Here is a 13,094-nt window from a genome sequence, read left to right as displayed (position 1 = left end):
CTCTCATTGGCCAGAATTGGGTCTCACGAACTTCCGAAGAAGTAAGGGAGCCTGATAAGAGAAGTACTTTTATGGAGGCATGATGCTGCCTCACACAAAAGGTGATTTTTGTTGGCAAGGGTGAAAGGGAGCACAGACGTTGGCTAGGCAGTTAGTTGCTGCCTAGGGTCTGTCACAGTGGATAATCCAAGGGTCAGCTTAAACAATAGCCCCGGTGATTGAGTGATTACGATGTGCTGGGACTGCACTAAGGACATGTGTCCTTCATCTCTTTTAATTCTCACAAAAAATGCAGATAAGTACAGAGAGGTTTCTTAACATCTGTAAGCCTCAGCTCCTTCCTCTATAAAATAAGGATGATTAATATTCTCTAATAGAAACATTTAATAATATACATTTAAGCACCAAGCCCAGTGCCTAGCACATAGTAGTTTCTCACTAATTTTCAGCTGTCATTTTTAGACATGCTAAACATCCAATAACTCAAAATCTGAGTGCTTATTCTGTGTGAGGAATTGTGTTAAAAGTTTGTATGTCCATCGCCTTAATTGATCCTTACAGCAATCCAATGAGAACAAGCACTATTTTTTTTTTTGGCCACACTGTGTGGGATATTAATTCCCCCACCAGGGGTCGAACCCATGCCCCCTGCAGTGGGAGCACGGAGTCTTAACCACTGGACTTCCAGGGAGGTCTTGAGAACAGGCACAATTATTACCCCCATTTGGTAGATTAAGAAACAGGTTTGGGGCTTCCCTGGTGGCGCAGTGGTTGAGAGTCCGCCTGCCGATGCAGGGGACGCGGGTTCGTGCCCCGGTCCGGGAAGATCCCACATGCTGCAGAGCGGCTGGGCCCATGAGCCATGGCCGCTGAGGCTGCGCGTCCGGAGCCTGTGCTCCACAACGGGAGAGGCCACAACAGTGAGAGGCCCGTGTACCGCAAAAAAAAAAAAAAAAAGAAACAGGTTTGGAGAGATTAACTTGCCCAAGGGAGTGGTGAAGCCTGGATTTCAAGGCACACTCTCTGACCTGTCCAGGAATGTGGAGAACGGTGATTCATGGGGCTGAGCCTGACTGTGGGAAACCCAGGGCTGCCCATGTCCGTTGTGTCTGGGAAGACTTGACTTTGTGACACGGGCCGAGAAGGTTGCAGCTGGTGAGTCCCGCCCCTGGACACCAGGACTAAAGAAGCACAGGGAAAGAATCTGCCCTCCAACTCACAGTGTTCCTTGACAACAGGCTTCTAAGATTCTGATTGAGGAGAATTTTAAAATAAATGGGGGCCCTGGGTGGTTGTTATACTTGATAATTCATTAAGCTGTACACTTCGGCTCAGTGTACTTTTTTGTTCATACAATGTTTATTGCCTGAGAGATTGAACATACAAATGGACAATGGCCAGAGCATAATAAAAATAGAACTCTGACCCACAATCTGCAGCAACCAGCGCAGGAAACCAACCCCATTATCTGCGGTAACCAGCCCAGGATGTCAGCCTGCAATCTGCAAATCAGACTTGCCGGAAGTCAGATTACTATCTCTAGCAACTGGTCCCGGAAGCCAAACAATAACCGTGTTAACGATTGGCCCCAAACAGCCAGGACTTGATTAATAACTTCCAGCTTCCTTAATTTTTGTTACTGCTTCCAACTTGGGACCAACCAGAAAAAAATCAGATATGCCCCCCTAACTATCACATAGGGTACCTACTTCTAGTTAGCCTGCTTCCAGCTTCCCTAGGCCACCAGCCTTCAATCAGGGCATATCTGAAACCTTCCCTTTTTTCCACTTACACAGCTTTCCCACTTCTGAGCCTGCCTTTGAGTCTCTGGCAAAACCAAGTGACAGTGGCTGACTCCCCTGCTATAGCAAGCTCTACATAAATATAGCCTTTGCCTGTTCTCATTTGGTCGGTTTTTGTTTATTTTGACAGGCAAATGTTTGTTCAATAAAAAAATTAAATATTTCAACAAAAAGCTTCATAAGAATGAGGTGGGAACGAACATTTTGGGTTCTGGGCAAGCTGGGCTTTCAAAGGGATGTTATCTTCATCCTGAATGTCAGAGTAAGATGAAATGTACACAATACATATAGTATGAGAAAAATGGATTTTGAGTTAATGGGGTTGAGATTAGGGCATCTGGTTTGCCAAACGGAGAGCCGTGGCTTTGTTTGGGAATATTTTGAATAAAGTGAGAACACTAAAGTGAGTTTTATAGTTGTATTCATGGTGCACATGAATGTATGGATAAATGCAAAAACTTAGCAGTTAATTCCTGGTCTTGCCTGTCACAAATCTTAAGTGCTTTGCCTGTCTGACACATACTTAGACAAGCCATCTGTCCTGTATTTGAGTTTAATCATAGACAATGAATTTTAAAGCTCTGTTATTTGTCCGACCTTGGACCGCTAAGTGCAAGACCTAACTTTCAGAGGGAAAAAAAAGTGTACATTAAGGCATGACTAGGAATTAAAAGCAATTTGACTAAGTAAATTACAAATCTACCATAATCTCATCCAGCTCTGCTTACAACCCAGCTTGCTTTGTGAATCCGGGGAAAACCAAATGAGACAAAGTTTCTATCTTTCTCTCTCTGGTCCTGTTTCCTTGGCAACCATAATCTTTATCTGCACAAAGATGGGGGACTGCATCGAGGAAAGGCAGTTGGAGGTGCAGCCCAGTCTCTCACTAATCCTTTTCTTCGGTTATCAGATGATTTGTCTTGTTACGAAAAGTGATTTTACACCCAGTTTTTAGATGCTGCTGGGAGCGTTTATTGGACATCCTAGAAGGGCTGAGGGTACTTGCTAATATTGTAGCTACAAAGAAGATGAAATCAGTAGACACAAATTGGGCACCTGTAAAGTGAAGGACTAAAATGTCTCTCTCTGAGGATCTAACTAATCTAGGCGCGAACTCTAAATTGCAAACACCGGTGTCCCATCAGATATCTCCACGCATTCTGGCCCAGGCGTTGCTGCCACGAGAACCATTTTGAGAGAACAGATCTAGGAATTGTACTCGCATGTGTCTGCTCTGAAGGGAAGGAAGGGAGAAAGAGGAAGAAGCAGAAGAAACCCCGGGGAGACGTGTCTGGTGGGTGGTGGTCCACCTCACGTCCCTTTCTGGTACCTCCTGAGAGTGTAGCTATTCAAGAGGTGGAGGGGGTCAGTCAGCACCCTTTCTCAAAACGGAAATACCTCAGCTCCATTGGGGGGCTGTTAGTCATTCCTCCCTTCCTGTGAATCAAGCCACTCTGAGGGTGGCCGGGGGTTGGGAACCCTGGGGGGAGCGGCTGCCCGAGGGGGGCTTGAACAGGAAGACCCACCCAGGGGAACACTGGGAGTCAGGAGGCCAGTTGGTGAGTCAGTAGCAGGTGGGAGAAGGATGAGAAAGGCAATATTTTACTTCAAAATGTTACAGTTAAGGAGGAGGGAGGGATAAATAGGCAGAGCATGGAAGATTTTTAGGACCCTGAAACTATTCTGTATGATACTATAATCATTGATACATGCCATTCTATATTTGCCCAAACCCATAAAATGTACACCAAGAGTGAACCCTAACAAACTATGGACTGTGGGTGATGATGATGTGCCCTTGTAGGTTCCTAACACACACAGGCTGTAACAAATGGACTAACTTTGGTGACGAGGTTGATAGAGGGGAAGGTTGTGTGCTGTGCTGGCCAGGGGAGCGGGTAAGGGGGTGTGTGCGAACTCTGAACTTTGCTCTCAATTTTGCTGTGAACCTAAAACTGCTCTAAAAAAGAAAGTCTATGGGCTCCCCTGATGGCGCAGTGGTTGAGAGTCCGCCTGCCGATGCAGGGGACACGGGTCATGTCCCGGTCCGGGAAGATCCCACATGCCGCGGAGCGGCTGGGCCCGTGAGCCATGGCCGCTGAGCCTGCGCGTCCGGAGCCTGTGCTCCGCAACGGGAGACGCCACAACAGTGAGAGGCCCGCGTACCGCAAAAAATAATAATAATAAATAAAATAAATAAAAAAAGAAAGTCTATTAAATGCCAAAAAGTAAAAAGAAACAAAAGGAGTCTTTTAAGGATGTCAAATAAATTGTTAAATCTAATAAAGTATACAGTATATATATATATTTTTTAAACTGTTACCATGGGTGGACTCCATGTACTGGAAAGAGAGAAAAACCCTCCTCCCATCCCTGCATTCATTGTCCTGGGACCCAGGATCAGCCCGCCTAGCGGAGGCTTAGGACGTGGAGTCGTGATGGGTAACTGGGGAACCAGCCACCAATTATAACATCGCCGCTAGGAGGATTTGTCCCACATTCCAAACGGCAAACTTAGAATCCACACTGCTGGAATTGACTGACTCACAGGTTAATGACAGTCAGTATTTTAGCAAATACCTTGAAGTGAATATCTGCACTCACAGTGTAAATGCTGATTCAGAGATTTTTATTTCTGCACATTTTCCTCCACAAGACTTTGTGTTTGAAATTTAATTACTGTAATATATTCTTATTTCCACTTTCAGGTGTTTCTCTGGAGCAGAAAGCTAACTTCATACGTGGCAGTGTGGGTGTCCAAACGCCCATATAACTAGAAATTCATTTCGTCATTCATTGGTTCATTGGCTAGGAAAAAAATTTAAAAACCATCAGAGAAGGAAGGGATAATAATCTCAGGTGGAAATGTAGAAATGTTCAGAGATAAACCAAACCATTTGGGAAAAACAATGGGTCTTTCAGAAAGCTCTGGTGGAGCTGATTAAAGTTAGCTGGGGGAAGCAGAATGTTTCTCTCTCGGATGACATAGGTGAGCCTTGCTGGCCTGGCCTAGGGCAGGCTCCTTGAACTTTCTGTGAAGAGGCACCTTTCCGCCTGGGCATCGCTGGGGGTGGAGAACGGGATGGGGCACAGAGGCACCATGGAGGCAGGTAACACTGCCGGGTGCCCTTTGTTTCCAGCAGACCAGAGAGAAGGCTGTGAGGAGAATGGGTCTAGGGGGGTGACTGCCTGTACAACCTCTGAATGCACTCGGAGCTTTTCTTGCCATCCAAGAACCATGTCCAAGGGCAGAGAACCACAGAGTCCTGGGGCCTCTGGGTTGGCACTGCTTGTGCTCTGACATTCAACATTCAGTGAGTTACTCAGGCTGGGCGGAGATCCCTTCCTCCTTCTGAGAGCAAGGGATGGGCAGGAACCCTCCTTTTGCATTTCTGAGAAAGCTTGTAGGGGCTCTTTCAGAACCAGAGAGGAAAGGAGCCACCCTTGAGGTGGGAAGGGGAAGTTGTAATTGCACCTGGAGACTAGGGGCCAGGCAGCAGCCCTCAGTGGGGAGCAGAAAGGGGAAAAGCAGAGACAGAGAGTGGAGAAGACCTGCCTACTTCCTCTCTCCGGGGTATCAGAGTCTGTGATGGACATAGCATCGGTCTCGGTAACCTACGACACTGGATAGGATCTGCACGAAAGGGAAGTGGGATGAGTAGACAGAGCAGCTGGTGCCTGACACGGCGGCCCCTCTACCCACTACCAACAGGAAACGTTAGTGTTTAGAAAAGTGCTTTCCCTCCTTCCTGCCTTGCTTCCCAGGGGTCCGACCTGGGATGCAGTCTGAGTGCCATCCCCGCCTTCTCTGGTTGTCTCCCCTTATTCTTCACAGGCCTTTCTCCTGAACGTCTCTTGCTGGGCTCCTCCTGTCTTGATGTCTGCTTCTCGGACGACCCGAATAACTCAGGAGGGTTACAGCTGAAGGCTAAGATTGAAATCACCCCCTACCTGCTATCTCACCCTGTGGCCCTGTGATTTCATGTGGGCCAGGCAGGTGTAGGAGCAGGTGAGGGAAGGTTTGGAATAGGGATGAGATCACCCCAGTGGCCCAGCTTTCGGTATGTCACTTTCAGAGGGATAGTTTCTTTGCTTTCCTTTTTATATTTGGGGGGATGACTAAATGGTTTTGAAAACCTCCTAGCACTTGGCAACAATCTGCCTGAGCAGAGAGATATGATTGCTCTGCTCACAAACACCCGCAATTTTAGGCAGGATTTTCAGAGCATCTCAGTGTCTAACAACTCGTGAAAACTTGGCGGTAATTTCAGGATGCCTAACATCTGCTTAGTTCATTTTGTTACAAGTCACCTGGGCAAACACTCTTCCTCCCTCTGCCCCATAAGTGAGCTTATATCCAATTAGAACATTCTGGTTAATAGCAGCAGCAATCATCCAGGGGCAGAGTCTACAACAAAGCCTTAAATGCAATGGCGCTTCTCCATGTTAACAAAACCAAACCTCAGATGGACCATTTGCTAATGTCTTACCAGCTCTCACAGCTTATTCTTTGAGGAAGAAGCAGCCTTGGTTTCTTTGAGAAGAGACTACTCCTTTTATCTGGGGGTTTTGAATAAAAGGATTTGGGAGGCATTTAATGTGCATTTTACAAGAACGTGGTTTCACCACAGCCCATCCCTTTCTGATCAGTTTTAAAAGCATGACTATTGCATCTATTCAAGATTTTCCAGTGGAGACCTTTGAGCGCGGTTATGAAATAGATGCTGAGCAGGCCGAGTTCCACAGTTATTTCTCCTCCTATTTCCCCCCCCAGCTATAATGTTACTCAGGAACAGCATGATGATCGAATGCACCTGCAAAGATCTTAACAGCTTTAGAAGCAGCAGGAAGCCCACACTGGTCACCTTCTGTTTATTAAATATCCTGACCCCCTAGCAAGTGTTTTTCTTCAAGGTCAGTTTTCTGTTGTCGGGATATAGAATTGGAAGATGAGCGGAGGACAGCACCTTGGAAGCTGCCACTAACGGATGCCAGTGTCTTGTGCGCTGCGCTCCCATCCTGCCTTAGGGCGCCCGGGACAAACTCCACGGGGCAGGGGTGACTGAAAGTGGTCTCAACCGGGGCCCCACGGAAGAGCTGAAAGTTCCCTTTCAGTGCTCATCACGGGTTTTCTCTCTCTACCCCAAAGACAAAGCTTTCGCAATATCATGGGATCAGAGCTGATTACCACTCTGGGGTTTATATTCAACCTTGGATCCTGACTCTCAGCCTGTGCATAATTTTCTGTGGTGACAAAGTTTATTACAAAGCTGACACATTGTTTTCAGCCTTCAGTTCATCTCTGTGATTCACTTAGAAATTTTAAGAAAGGAGGAGAAGAAACCATATTGGTCACAGGAAAAAAAAGTTTGGGGCCTCCCTTTCTACACTGTAAAGTTATTTGTGATTGGAGAGTTATCGAATGATTCCACTAAGAAGATCCCCTTCTGCTGAAACGTTAACAGCAGGAGATGAAGTTAAGCCTTGTCAGTGTGCCATCCTTCACCCACTGGAGATGGCGCAAGGAGCTAAAGTAGAATCACTGACAGCCACAGGCCTTGCTTGTCACAAGCTCATCCGTAGAATTTTAACTGAAGGAGAAATGACAGATGATGAAGGAGAAATTTTTTAAGTCCAGAAAAAAGTGGACTGGACGGTTTTCATGTGGCAGCTTGATAAAAATAATTTCAAACTTCTTTTTTTTTTTTTTTTTTTTCCTTGCGGCACCTGGGCCTCTCACTGTTGCGGCCTCTCCCGTTGCGGAGCACAGGCTCCGGACGCGCAGGCTCAGCGGCCATGGCTCACGGGCCCAGCCGCTCCGCGGCACGTGGGATCCTCCCGGACCGGGGCACGAACCCGCGTCCCCTGCATCGGCAGGCGGACCCTCAACCACTGCGCCACCAGGGAAGCCCCTCAAACTTCTTTTTACCAAAATTAAAAAATCTAAGTAACTCTGCCTGTTCCCTGTATAGTGTGATGCCCAAAACTAGATTTATTTAAATAGTAATACATACTCAACTTGTTATTTAACCTGTTAATCATAATTCCAGATGGGAATATTTTCCAGGGGATTTGAAAAAATATTTTTGGAGGTGAGGTTTGGGTCTTCATGGGCTGCCTGTGGTGGGAGGGTCCACAGAAATGCACCAAAGGCCTGAATGAAAGATGGTGAGAACATGTTAGCTTGTTCCTGGGAAATAATTTTTATAAACCACCCAGCTTTTGAGAAATAAGAATCAAGGTAGGGCCAAGTTAAGCCATTGTGTAACAAATTTTTGGAAGCCTTGAAGAATGACTCACGTTTAAAAGCTGATAAGCAAGAATTGTTTGATATTTAGGACATACCTTTCCACAGAGAAGGTGTCATCCTTGACGGGTGAACTTTCTGTGATGGCCTCTAAGTGCTGTGGCCTAAATGCAGCCGATCCATAATACCGTGCTTGCTTGGACTCTGATAACTTTGGTCATGGGCTGGAGCAAGGAGGGTCAAGCATACTACTGAATCTGCAACTTGCATTTTTCTTTTAATATGTCATTGACTTCTTTCCATGTGAATATTTTTCTAATCTTGCTCTCTTTTCCTCTGGAAGCAGGCTGGGCATCAGGACCTTAGGAATATAGTAGGCACTATGGCCAAGTTTTTTTATTTTTTTGTGTGGTACACAGGCCTCTCACCGCTGTGGCCTCTCCCATTGCGGAGCACAGGCTCCGGACGCGCAGGCTCAGCGGCCGTGGCTCAAGGGCCCAGCCGCTCCGCGGCATGTGGGATCTTCCCGTACCGGGGCACGAACCCGTGTCCCCTGCATCGGCAGGCGGACTCTCAACCACTGCGCCACCAGGGAAGCCCTATGGCCATGTTTTATATATCATTCAATAACAGATATACCCAACCAGAAACAGACTTTGTTCTTTTCTGTTTCACGTTCTATTGGCCCCCTTAATCCAAGCTGCCTAATAAACGCTTGTATTTCTAACTGCCTTTTTTGGGTTCCTTTGCCAGTTCAGACCTGGGACTTCAGCCATATTTGAATGAATGGAATCAGAAAATATATTCTCAGTGGCTTGGCTATGGACAGAACTTCTTAATACAATCTCTGATAAGCATCATTTTATAGAAGTACAGTCTGTTGGCCAATAGCTCAGTCCTCCAAACCACTTTTCTTGATATCATTGCAGGACATTTGATACCACCATTGTGGTCTGCAGCCTTGGCACTGCTGAACCTCTAACAGTGATTTGTCAGGATCTATGTCAATCAACATTGTCCTGGTATGGGAACATATGTATATGTATAACTGATTCACTTTGTTATAAAGGAGAAACTAACACACCATTGTAAAGTAATTATACCCCAATAAAGATGTTAAAAAAAAAAAAAAAAAAATTGTCCTGGGACGTAAGATGTTCAGCTAAGAGCTGCTGTGTGGGGCAGCAGAGTAGCCATGCCACAGCATAGTATGCCGATTGTATACGTGAGAGAAGAAAATGAACGTGCAATGCATCTGCCTGGGTTAACTGGCAGACCTTATGTGGTCTTCCTGCCCTTAACTGCAACATGATTTTTTTTTTTAATTCAAGTATAGGATATTAAATATAGTTCCCTGTGCTATACAGTAGGGCCTTGTTGTTTATCTATTTTACATATAGTAGTTTGTAAATGCTAATCCCAGACTCCTGATTTATCTCCCTCCCACCCCCTTTCCTCTTTGGTAACCATTAGTTTGTTTTCTATGTCTGGGAGTCGGTTTCTGTTTCGTAAGTGTTTGTTTGTGTCATATTTTCGATTCCACGTATAAGTGATATCATATGGTATTTGTCTTTCTCTTTCCGACTTACTTCACTCAGTATGGTAATCTCTAGGTCCATCCATGAGCAACATGAATACTTTAATAAAAGCTCTCTCTGAAGCACAAATGACACGATGAACAAACAGATGGACCATCTATTTCTCAACTCGATTTTTAGCCTTGAACTAAGTGACTGGAATAGAATTGTACACCTTTGTTGATTGGTGAAATGGAAGTTGAGTGAATGAAAGCATTTCTTTCTCAACCTGGTGTCTCCTTTCTTGGGCACTAGGGCTTCTTATATTGAGGCAGGCCCTAAGTCATGAGAGTAAGGCAAATGGCATTGTTGCTGTAATAGGGACGCCTGACTTAATCTTATTTTCCTAGCTTGCTATTACATCAGTCTATGTCATTAGAAGCAGAATGTGTTCCATTATGTAGCGTCTTTAATCTGGAATGTCTCTGTACTTGAAAACTATTATTGCTTTAATCATCACCTCACCCCTAGGAGGAACCAGAGGTGGAAACTCTGACCTGCATTCTAGTATTACAGGTGAAGGAGTTAAGAAATACTGAGTGACAAGACAGCCTCTAATAGGCAGCCAACCTAGAGGCAGCATGCCAGCCCTGAGGAACTGGGATCACACTTTCAGACACTGATCTGTGTTTCTGTGTGGAATGTCTGACAGCTAAGATAGTTGATGGCCCTGTGGCACGCTGAAGAATTATGTCAACAGTCAATTTGAATGAGGTCACAGAGCCAGGTAAATAACCCTCATTCTGGCTTTACTGATTATAAAGGAACACTTGCCTGGCGTGAGGAAAAAGTTAGTTCTTTCCAAGGACTTTGAATCATTGGTTTGAGGCAGCCTGGTCAGAAGGTTAGACCAGAGGAACAAATGTAGCGCTCACCGATCTTGCTTTTGGACTGTCCTCCTCTGCCGCCCCTGAAGCCAGCAAGCACTCTCTCCCACACAGACACATAGAGCATCCGCAGACACACACATGCACAGACGCTAATGCGCGCACACACACACACACACACACACACACTCCAATTCTCCTCTGGCTTTGTGAATCTTCTTCAGTTGACAGTTTAAGGAGAACACCGTTCTGTGATATTAAGAATTAAATTAAAACTGTATTTCAACTAAAAAAGTCTCACAGGGCAAAGTGCCTGATGCTATTGAGACAGTTTGCTATTTCCTTAGGCACCTTGTGTCTCTCAGAGAGCTAAAGAGGCGCCGGCCACTTGTAGGTGAGGCTTCAGGAATGTAGGAAGGGCACGCATTCCCGGGGGTTGCTGGTTGCATCATATAATAGCAAGAGCTTGCCGAAGGATACAGGGCCTGGCAGGTAGGTAATCTGGAGGAAAAGGTGCTTATGTGAAGTGATGCTGTACGGGACCACTTGTTTTATTCAAGTGCGTGAGAAAGAGTTACAGAAGGTGTCATTCTGAGTCCGGGTTACTTGCAGCCCTTCTGGGGCAAGCAGTGATCCTGCCCTAAAGGAAAGGGTCTTGAGGTGGAGGGACCCTGAAGAGATCACCTAGTCCAGAGGTTCTCAGGCCCATCAGATCCAGTGCTTCTTTTTTAAAAATTACAAATGTTTTGTAATTTCCCGCTTTACTATCCTCAATTAAAATTGCCAGATAACATACCACCCAACATCCAAATGCCATTATAATGCTCTACTTGTGTCACGGTTCAGGTTGCCCGGGAAGGAGAACCTGAGGTGGCATTAGGTGGGAGGAAGTACATGGGGCACGCTCTCAGGATCAGCACGTGTGGGAAAGAGAAGGCAGCAGGTTTGGGCGGAGGCAGAGGTTGGGCTCTGCCTTGATGCAATCCCACCAATGACTCAGCAGATCTCACAGGGAGCTCTGGAGCTGGGGTGTTCCCGCAGAACTGTGCCAAATTAGAGCTTTATTATACCCCCAGCAACCAGTCAGTGGATGTAGGCAGCTCCTAGGGAGGAGTGATAGGGCGGGACCCTGGCAGAGACAGCCCTCTGGAATTATTGCTGGGAGAGGGTGGTGGCACTCAGCTCTGGGCTGTCAGCGGTCCACACTCCAGCAGCTGCGGAAGCCATGGAGTGGGGATTGGGGTGGGGCACACGGGGTCCAGCACAGCCTGTGATAGATAGGAGAAAATAATAGGAAAGTAACTCATATTAAACACACATATATATATATATTTTTTTTTAAAATAAATTTATTTATTTATTTTTGGCTGCGTTGGGTCTTCGTTGCTACAAACAGGCTTTCTTTTTAGTTGCGGCGAGCGGGGGCTACTCTTTGTTGTGGCGCACAGGCTTCTCATTGCAGTGACTTCTCTTGTTGCAGAGCGTGGGCTCTAGGCATGTGAGCTTCAGTAGTTGTGGCACACGGGCTTAGTTGCTCCGCAGCATGTGGGATCATCCCGGACCAGGGCTCGAACCCATGTCCCCTGCATTGGCAGGCGGATTCTTAACCACTGTGCCACCAGAGAAGCCCAGCATATGTATTTTTGGTATGCAAAACGAAAAGATTTTATGGGCTTCCCTGGTGGCGCAGTGGTTGCGAGTCCGCCTGCTGATGCAGGGGACATGTGTTCGTGCCCCGGTCCAGGAAGATCCCACATACTGCAAAGCGGCTAGGCCCGTGAGCTGTGGCCACTGAGCCTGCCTGCGCGTCCAGAGCCTGTGCTCTGCAACGGGAGAGGCCACAACAGTGAGAGACCCGTGTACCGCAAAAACAAAAACAAACAAACAAACAAAAAAAAACTAAAAGATTTTAGGAAATAGTTCAATTCTATTGGAATTGAATTCTACTGTGTAGCCACAACTATTTCCTGTGAATTGGGCTTAAGAGAAAACAACACTCAACTGAGTATTGTCAACACTTTTTCTTTGTATTTGGCATTTTGAAAGAAGGACCAGGGAAGTATATTTGTATCTATACAGAAGTTATACAGGCAGACTGATACATTGTCATCAGAGATTTACTCAAAGGGTGATCAGTCTTGGTCAAATTACAAACAAAACAGGTGTTTGCTCACAGTGGTGGCATTCTAGAAAAATTCAATGTATATTAAATCTGTGAAAAAATACATTGTGTTTCCAGGTTAAATGGAGTTAGACCTTAGGCTCAGATAATTTTATCAAGTTTTTCACTTACATAATTGGACATTCATATGAAGTTAGGAAGGGATATGGGAAAATTCTTTGTCATGTGGACCAAATCCCATACTTAGCAAGGTGTTTACCTTCCACCCACTGAACACTAGTGGTGTCTCCCAATCAGCAATCAAAAATACTCCCACAGGGTCTTCCCTGGTGGCGCAGTGGTTGAGAGTCCGCCTGCCGATGCAGGGGACACGGGTTCGTGTCCCGGTCCGGGAAGATCCCACATGCCTCGGAGCGGCTGGGCCCGTGAGCCACAGCCGCTGAGCCTGTGCGTCCGGAGCCTGTGCTCCGCAACGGGAGAGGCCACAACAGTGAGAGGCCCGCGTACCGCAAAAAAAAA

The sequence above is a fragment of the Globicephala melas genome, chromosome 3 (assembly GCF_963455315.2).
Source record: "Globicephala melas chromosome 3, mGloMel1.2, whole genome shotgun sequence".
NCBI lineage: Eukaryota > Metazoa > Chordata > Mammalia > Artiodactyla > Delphinidae > Globicephala > Globicephala melas.
This window is presented reverse-complemented; position numbering follows the sequence as displayed.